At 42.4% G+C, this 10,077-nt stretch overlaps 1 pseudogene; it reads left to right on the top strand.

The window, feature by feature from the left end:
* The first annotated feature begins 278 nt into the window (after positions 1-278).
* LOC100342606 (CLIP-associating protein 2-like) lies at positions 279-6,071 on the top strand (annotated as a pseudogene).
* The last annotated feature ends 4,006 nt before the right edge of the window (positions 6,072-10,077 follow it).

Genomic DNA, 10,077 nt, shown 5'->3' with positions numbered 1-10,077 from the left:
GATGTTGTACCTTTCCCCTTTTTAAACCCAACACCTACAGTTCAAGCTAACTCAAACTTCAAACAATAAATTTCACTGCCTAGCACAGAAATGTCTCAGAAGTGGGATGGAGCTCAGCAGGTGCAAGTTTGACTAGTTTGGGGGTAGCTGCGCACCTGGCACTGCTCCCACCGCCTGCCTAGCGCCAGGAGCCACACCTCTGTTGCACTTTCTGTGGGTTCCCAGTGCCTACCCACACTGGAGGCTGGGCAAAAGTTGGCCCCTCACTGGCTGCAGCCATGGAACCCCATAGCATGGAGTATTTCAGTGCCCAGGTGTTGCAGAAGGATGTTGGCAGCAGGTTGCAGGTCATCCAGGAACTCCTGCTGTATCTCAATACCCCCAGTGCCATCTCAGACCTGGAAGATGACCAGAGCCACCTGGCCAAGATCATTGATGCGCTCATTGGCTGGGTGAGATCAAGCAATGATCAGGTATCATTAACGGGATTGGCAATTTAAGTGCCTTTTTCATAAATTTTCAACACAATTTAAATCTTATATAGCAAAGATTATTGAAATTTTAATAGAATGGGAGATGTCAAAAATAAGGTTTGAGATGAAGCTCAAATAGTGATATTGAAGTTTATGAATGAAGTAGCACCACCTATGTGTGTAATGGCACTGTTGGTTTCTATTTTTTTTATAGGCAGAATGGACAGTGAGAGAGAGAGACAGAGAGTAAGGTCTTCCTTTGCCGTTGGTTCACCCTCCAATGGCCGCTGGTGCGGTGCAGCCGGTGCAGTGCGCTGATCCGATGGCAGGAGCCAGGTACTTATCCTGGTCTCCCATGGGGTGCAGGGCCCAAGTACATGGGCCATCCTCCACTGCACTCCTGGGCCATAGCAGAGAGCTGGCCTGAAAGAGGGGCAACCGGGACAGAATCCGGTGCCCCAACCAGGACTAGAACCCAGTGTGCCGGCGCCGCAAGGCAGAGGATTAGCCTAGTGAGCCGCGGCGCCAGCCGACTTCAGTTTTTAAACACGAGAATTTTCTATCTCAACAAGGTATGTGTCTGTGTCTTATTGAAACATTAAACAATTTTGGGACTCAGCCATTAGTCCTCATCAAGTTGGTATAACATTGTGTGTACTATTTGGAGATTCTAATAGTCAAGTGAGAGAAGCTGCAATATTGGTTATAGTGGAGATTTATAGACATGTGGGAGAGAAAGTGTGAGTAGATCTTTAACAAGAGGAATTCCTTCTGCTAGATTAAAAATGATCATTTCTAAATTTAAAGTAGTGCAAAATCCAGGTGGTATGATTTTTGAGTGTCTGCAAACATAAACGCTTTGATGATGAAAAAAATCAGGGGATGGAAATAGACCATCATCAGCTGCTTCAGCCTTCAAGGTTCCTGAACCTAAAATGTCCAGAAATCCTGTTAACAGTGCAAGGAAACCTGGTTCAGCAGGTGTCCCTTAGCTTGGAGACGCTTCAAAAGGAGGTGTTGGAGCCATTGACAAAGATGATTTTGTGGTTTTTTTTTTTTTTTTTTTTTTTTTTTTTTTTTTTTTTTTTTGACAGGCAGAGTTAGACAGTGACAAAGAGAGACAGAGAGAAAGGTCTTCCTTCCCTTGGTTCACCACCCTAATAGCCGCCATGGCCAGCATGCTGCACCAATCCAAAGCCAGGATCCAGGTGCTTCCTCCTCGTCTCCCATCCAGGTGCAGGGCCCAAAGACTTGGGCCAGATGAGGATGATTTTGTAAAAGCTTTTACAGATGTCCCTTCTATTCAGATCTATTCTAGTCAAAAACTTGAAGAAACATTCAATAAAATCAGGGAAAGTTTGTCAGAGGACAAACATGACTGGGATCAGTGTGCCAATGCACTTAAGAAAATCTGGTCACTGCTGGTTGCTGGAGCTGCACAATATGATCACTTTCTCCACATTTATGCTTGTTGGGTGGGTCATTTAAACTTGCAGCTAAGGATTTTAGATTCCAAGTGGTTCAGGAAGCTTGCGTTACCATAGCTGGAACAGTCATGGCAACTTCTGGATGTGCAGCAATCATGTTCATCATTCAGAATACACATGTGTCCAGACTTGTGCCTTTAATAATATGCAATTGCACATCAAAATCAGTCTGTGAGGATAGGTTCATTTGAATTTTTAGATTTCTTGCTGCAAGAGTGGCAGACTCATTCCTTATAAAGACATGCAGCTGTCTTGGTCAAAAAAATTAAGAAGGGGGACTGGTGCCATGGCGCACTTGGTTAATCCTCCACCTAAAGCACTGGGTTCCCATATGGGCACCAAGTTCTAGTCTCAGTTGCTCCTCTTCCAGTCCAGCTCTCTGCTGTGGCCTGGGATAGTAGTGGAAGACGGCCAGAGTGCTTGGGCCCCTGCACCCTCACAAGAGACCAGGAGGAAGCACCTGGCTCCTGGCTTCAAATTGGTGCAGCACCAGCCATAGCAGCTATTTGGGGAGTGAACCAATGGAACGAAGACCTATCTCTCTGTCTCTCTCTCTCTCACTGTCTATAATTCTACCTGTTAAACAAAAATTTAAAAAAACTATTAAGAAGGGAATTCATGATGCTGATGCTGATGCTGAGGCAAGAGTGGAAACAAGAAAGACTTACATGAGTCTTAGAAACCACTTTCTGGTGAATCTGAAACATTGTATAATTCCCTTGAACCAAGTATCAGAAGAGTATTCATGCCTACTTAAGAAGTTCCAGCAGTGTCGAATCTCTTCCACAATCAGACAGGTCCTAATCTAGCTCACAAGAAAGTTTCAATTACCCTTTTTCTTCCAAATGGTCTACAGCAAATCTGTCAGCTGTGGCTGGAAGAGTATCAGCAGGTAGCAGCAAAGCCAGTTCCCTTCCAGGAAGTCTGCAGTGTTCATGAAGTGACATTGATGTGAATACTTTTGCTGGTGCCAAGGCACATCATGCTTCTGGGAAGTCTGTGAAAGTGGGCAGTTGGGTGCAGGTGGGTGCAGGTGCGCTGAATCCAGGTTCCTATGCTCCCTAGGGCAGGTGAGAGCAAAGCTTTCAGCACCGCATTCTGGCATGGGAAATGCCAAGATGGACTCTAGAGGACAAAGCTGAATGAAAATGGTCTCCAAATCACAGCCTGGTAGCCAGTCGGGGTCTTCTGGAAGAGTTCTGTCCACAATAGCTCTCTATACTGTGAGCTCTGGTGTTCAAAGAGTCCTGGTCAATTTTGCCCTAGTGCAGAAAAGAAACAAGGTACCAAGTGGCCAGGGTTGTAGCAGAGATGCTAGCCCATCAAGACTCTGAGTTGCCCAGAATAGTCACATTCCATGACCAATGTGAGTCAGGGATGCAGCTGGGGAGAAAATCAGGAGAGCAACCAGGACACAAATCCTGTTTGATTTTTCAACCCCTGGGTCTGGGGTATGGGATCAGTCAATCAAGCTGACCGTCATCTTCAGTCAGTGATATGAGAGTCCTGAACACAGGTTCCAATGTGGAAGAGGCAGTAGCAGATGCCCTGAAAAAACCTGCTCAAAGATATGAATTATATGGAATGTTTTCAGATGATGATGCCAACAGCAATGTGTCTAGTTCTTATTAAGAAGGCTTATATAGTTCTCAAAATGGTAGTAGTCCAACATATATGAGGCAGATGGAAGATGCTGCAAAAGTCCTTAATAGATGTGCTAGTTCCAACTGGTCAGAAAGGAAGGAAGGACTCCTGGGACTGCAGAACTTATTTAAAAAAAAATCAGAGACCCTTAAGTCGAGTTGACCTGAAAAGATTATGTGAGATTTTCACAAGAATATTTGCTGATCCTTATGGCAGGGTGTTCAACATGTTTTTGGAGAGCCTAGTGGATCTGATACAGGTCCACAAGGATGATCCTCAAGATTGGTTATCTGTGCTGCTCACACAACTAATAAAAAAAGAAATGGGTGCTGACTTGCTTGGGTCTGTTCAGGCAAAAGTTCAGAAAGGCCCTGATGGCACCAGAGAATCTTTTCCAATTGATCTTCAGTTTAATATTCTAATGAGATTTACAGTTGGCCAGACCCAAACACCAAGCTTCAAGGTGAAGGTTGCTATACTTATATACATAAAAACTATAGCCAAACAGATTGGCGCAAGAGATTTTATAAATTACCCTGAAACTTGCCTGGCAATGTCTCAAGTTATCATTTGGACAACAGAACCCAAATGTTCTGATGTTCGGAAGGCAGCACAATCAGAGCTGATTTCTTTATTTGAACTCAATACTCTGGAGTTTACAATGTTATTAGGAACTTTACCAAAATCTTTTCAGGATGGTGCTACCAAGCTTCTTCATAATCACCTTTGAAATACCAGCAACAGAATGCAGAATTCCATGGGGAATCCTTTGATGAGACCAACACCATGATCGCCAGCCAACTAGTCCATTCCTCTTACTTCTCCTACCAGTAAATCACAGAATACATTATCTCCAAGTGCATTTGAGTATGATTCAGAAAATATAAACTCTGAAGATATTTACAGCTCTCTTTGAGGTGTCACTGAAGCAATTCAGAATTTCAGTTTCTGTAGTCAAGAAGATATGAATGAGCAATTGAAAAAGGATTCCAAAAAGGATGATGGTGATTCAGTGTGTGGTGGTCCTGGTGTTGCTGACCCAAGAGCAGGAGGTGATGCTACTGACTCAAGCCAAACAGCTCTTGATAATAAAACTTCATTGCTCCATTTGTTGCCTGCTCACTCCTACCTATGCTCTCAAGACTATAATCCACACCATTCTTGAGATAGCATCAGTCCCTTCAACATTTCTACACTCAAGGAACCCATGTTTGATGATGATTGTGGGGAGCAACTGGGAGCAACTCGGACTAGACTAAGTTACTGGAATTAAGACTTATTCTATGCATCTGCTTTCCCACAATATGGCGCTGGGAGAGGAGGAAACAGCTTCTACCCAGCTGCCTCTCACCAACTTGACAAGCTGCAGGACCTGCTCCTGATTGGAGGAGAGCAGTGTACTCGGCGTGTGGGTAGCAGAGTTGGGATTGGTGGAAGAGGACTATAAAGGAGGAGAGAGACAACATGCACCAGGAACATCTAAGGGGAACATCTATCTAAGGGAACACCTGTGCAGCCCCCAAGAGAGCCGGCCAGCGGTGTGCCGCTCCCCCACGGAAGTGGGGAAAGTGGCTAGGGGGAACCGCCCTTCCACGGAGGTGGAAGGGTCGGTAGCCAACCTGGGAAGAACCAGCAGCAAACCCGGGAAGGGCCGAGCAGACAAAAGAACAGCGCAGGGTTTAGTGTCGTTCCTCCATGAAGAGGGGGAGCGACAGATGATTCTGCTCAATTTCCTGATGATCCTTCCTTAGAGCATTCTGACCTAGTTGCAGAATTATTGAAGGAGCTGTCTAATCACAATGAACGTGTGGAAGAAAGAAAGATCACCCTCTAAGAACTCATGAAAGTGGAATAGGAAAAATCTTTCAGTGTTTGGGATGAACATTTCAAAACAATATTGCTTTTATTGCTTGAAACCCTTGGAGATAAAGAGCCAACAATCAGGGCTTTGGCATTAGAGGTTTTGAGAGAACCTAAGGCATCAACTAGCAAGATTTAAAAACGATGCAGAACTGACTGTAATGAAAACATTGGAAGCACATAAAGATCCTCATAAGGAGGTGATGAGATCTGCTGAGGGAGCTGCATCAGCACTAGCTACTTCCATTACTCCAGAGCAATGTATCAAAGTGCCTGGTCCTATCATCCAGACTACAGATTACCCAATTAACATGGCTGCAATCAAAATGCAAACAAATGTGATAGCGAGAAAGTCCAAGGAACCCCTTAACCGACTTTTGCCAGAAAGTATGCTAGGCCTAATACAGGGTTATGATCACTCAGAGAGCAGTGTTCAGGAAGCTGGTGTCCTCTGTCTGGTGGCTGTTCATGCAGTGATTGGTGATGAGCTAAAACCACATCTCAGCCAACTCACCAGCAATAAAATGTTTGTCATCTTTGCATCAAAAGTGCACAGAGAGGTTCAGGAGGAATTGATCCCACTACTGATATTTCTGGACAAAGTTAATGAAGCTCATCAAAGTGAACCAGGTCTCTACTGAAAAGGACAGACTACCCTCATTAGTGAAAAGGAACACTCAAAAACATCTTTTGGAGCTTAACCGTTGTTTCCTAGTTTTAGAATTTCATTTTGTTTCTTTTTTCTTTTCTTTTTTTTTTTTTTTTTGACAGGCAGAGTGGACAGTGAGAGAGAGAGACAGAGAGAAAGGTCTTCCTTTTGCCATTGGTTCACCCTCCAATGACCTCCGCAGCCAGTGCGCTGCGGCCGCTGCACTGTGCTGATCTGAAGGCAGGAGCTAGGTGCTTATCCTGGTCTCCCATGCAGTGCAGGGCCAAGCGCTTGGGCCATCCTCCTCTGCACTCCTGGGCCATAGCAGAGAGCTGGATTGGAAGAGCAAAAGCTGGGACTAGAACTGGAACACACATGGGATGCCAGCACTGCAGGAGGAGGATTAACCTATTGCGCCACAGCGCCAGCCCCAAAGCAGTATAAACATCAAAAAGTACAAAATAATTTGTTTTTATTTGACAGGTAGGGAGTTTATTTGACAGTGAGAGAAAGAGACAGTGAGAAAGGTCTTCCTTCCATTGGTTCACTTCCCATATGGGATGATGGGGCTGCAAGGCGGAGGATTAACCAAGTGAGCCGTGGTGCCGGCCCCAGTACAAAGTAATTTTTAACCTAATTCATCATTTCACATATTTGTAGTTCTTTGTCTTCCCATTAACCTTTGCCAATTTTATGATTATATAATTTTTTAAAATCCTGGTTAAACAGGAATGCTTAAAGCTTTAAAAATTAACACTTTTAAACATTTTTTGCCTTTATTCCACTGCAGAATAATATTTTATTCCTACTTTCTAGTTTTGTTCTGTATCATGTCCTATGCTAGAAATACTTAAATGATGTGAAACAGTGCAGGACTGTATTGAACTTCAACAGGCCTCTGTTTGTGATGGTGATACATGTCATTAGTTGCCACTTCTTTAGGGTGATCTGTAGTTTGAAAACTAAGACCTCAAAGAGAAATGTTACAGAATCATCTAGTTCTGTGCAACTGATATTGTTTGTTGGTTATTGATCTTGCCATTTTTATTTAAAACCGTGTCCTCTCTATGATCTCTTAAGAAAGCTGCATCAAATCATCCCCCTTTTGTTTTCTTGATACTTTTGAAAATAGGTTTTATTGCAGGGGGTTTTCACTTGTATCTTTGTTATGAATGATACCTTTTTGTATTTATTGATATCAAATTCACTTATGAAGAAACTTGATCATGGAAACAGACAAAAATAAATCAAGTGTATGCGTGTCCTTGACCATGTTCTGTTTCATATGTAATAGACTAATTGTTGAGACATGGGAGTTGACCAGCACCTTTTCATTCAGTTATGGAATCTGCTTTCCTGTTACCATGAAATTGTCTTACTTGAAAATGTTGATCCTGAGGAGAGAGAAGATGGTGCCAAAGCTGTCTTCAGATAATGTGCTCAAATTCTCTACCTCTTCAGAGCTGATATTTCTAACTGGACTGCTGCCTATAGTATCTTTTGGAAAGCTACTTTAAAGGTGATTTCTATTAATTTTTAACAAATTTTTTAATCATGTCCTGTGACACCTGTTCTTTTCATGTGTAGCAAAACTTCAGAAATTACCAGTTTTGATGAAAGGCCAAATTATGTCACTTGGAACCAGGATGATAATGGTTTCTCATCTTGACTTTTATTATTTTTGTAAATCCTAACATAAAGCAAATTTGACTTGCAAGGCAAGTAGCTATTAGGGAAGCAATTTGACATTGTTACAGAATTATCTGTACTTCATTTAATTGAAAAAATGTAGAAACATACGTAAAGAATTTAGACATGCGTACTGAATGGATGACATCCTAGGCTTTTCCCTCTCTTTGTTTCTCTTTTAGCAGCAGGAAAAAAGTTTCTCTATGTCCTCTCCCATTACCTGTAACAGTTTTATTCTCTAATGTTAATTACATGGTACATTTATAGTTCTAAGCTTACTGTTGAGCATATATTGACAATAATACTGTGCATAACATTACTTGAAAATTTAATAATGTGTCCCAGCTGTTTTTTCTGTCTTACTGTGAAATATTTTTAGTAGAAGGTCTTATAGCAGTGGTGCTCCCATGAATTTTTAAGTGAATCTGGGGAGAAAAGATTCACCAGGAGCACAACTACAATCCAGTGTACATAGATGGCTGTATACATATGCACATGTTACACCTTATCTTTAGGAAGAAAAGATATTTTAAACATTGAAACATTATAAACATGTAAACTCAAAATTGCTTCATGCACCATGATCTCTGCTGTATTTTACATTCATTGTAAATCAAAATATTGGTTTAATTTTAACCTCTGCTTTAGGATTCTTCTTTAACTACTGTTGATAGTTCAGTAGAGTGACTCAAGCTGGATGATAATTCTGCCACTGGATCAAGCACCTGGCAGTGAATAGCAGACACTCAAGAAGTGGGTGAACTATGTAAAAGAAAAGTATGGTTTAAAGTGTCTAAGTGAAAGCTAATTTATATAAGCATTAAAAATAATGTTTAAAGTTACCTATTTTCAGTTGATAAGGCTATGATAAAGTTATTGCTTATTCAGTTCACCCTGTGCAGTAAACCCTTACCTTGTTCATTCTAGAAGTGATGTCAGCTATCAAAGAATTATCAGAAAAAACTGCTGTTTAAATTTTTCCTTCTTTTTCTCAGCCAACCTATTTCAATGTCATTCATTTACTGCACTGCTCAAAACTAATTAAAAGCATGCCATTCCAGGCTGCTTTGTGTTTCACTATGGAATCTCCAGGAGAGGCAAAAGGCCAACATCACTTTGAAAGACAGATTGCAAAAGAACTATACATCACCCACTGTTGAAAGTTGGCTGATATGGGAGACACCAGGATTCTTAGATTTCTCATTCAAGGTGGGGAAAAAAGTCCCTTGGGCCTCAAATTCTTCTCTAGCTCCATCAATTTAAGTCATGTGTAATAACTTTTGAAAGTTTTCACCTTCCTCATTGTGCAGAGCCTATACAGAGTATGTACAGTCAGCCAGACTCTGACACATCCAACTAAAATTAAGCATCATCATTAAAGAATCCTTCCAGGTTTAAATGGTGGTTTTGCCACTTTTTACCAATAGCATCTTGGGCAATCTGTTCTTCTTCACCTGTAAAATTATGATAATAATGATACCTACCATTTAAGCAAGAATGAAATAGGGCAACACGTTTAAAATGCTAAGGACCATATCTGGCTGGTAATTTCTCAGTACTAGCTTGCCTTTATTATGACTACTGTCCCATCAGGCTAAGTCCAATGGGCCACACTTGAGTTCCCATACTCTGAGCCTATAAAGTGCAATCAACACATGATGCAGTCTCAGACATAATAATGTCTCCTGTATCCCCAGAGTGCTCTAGACCTCACATAGAGTAAACTATACCCAAAGGATTGTAAAAAGTGCACAGGAGAAATGGAGTTAAAAGGTAAGTTACTGTTGGTACAATTTTTAAAAATCAGTATCTAGTTTTTCCCTTATACACATTTTTTAATGGAATTCTTGAAGACTCCCCATGCACCCTAGTGTCGCTCCCCCTCTTCGTGGAGGAGCAACACAGGACCCTGCGCTGTTCTTTCGTCTGCTCGGCCCTCCCCGGGTTTGCTGCTGGTTCTTCCCAGGTTGGCTACTATCCCTTCCACCTCCGTGGAAGGGCAGTTCCCCCTGGCCACATTCCCCACTTCCGCAGGGGAGCGGCACACCACCGGCCGGCTTTCTCGGGGGCTGCACGGGTTCCCTTAGATGTTCCCCATAGATGTTCCTGGTGCATGCCGTCTCTCTCCTCCTTTATAGTCCTCCTCCGCCAATCCCAACTCGGCTGCCCACACGCCGAGTACGCTGCTCTCCTCCAATCAGGAGCAAGTCCTACAGTTTATTAGTTGAACTGGAGGCAGCTGTGCGGAAGCTGTTTACTTCTCTCCCAGCGCCAT

This window comes from Oryctolagus cuniculus, chromosome 12, assembly GCF_051225735.1.
Source record: "Oryctolagus cuniculus isolate XC-2025 breed Fujian yellow rabbit chromosome 12, ASM5122573v1, whole genome shotgun sequence".
Classification (NCBI taxonomy): Eukaryota; Metazoa; Chordata; class Mammalia; order Lagomorpha; family Leporidae; genus Oryctolagus; species Oryctolagus cuniculus.
The sequence above is the reverse complement of the archived record's forward strand: the minus strand, read 5'-3'. Positions and strand labels throughout refer to the sequence as shown.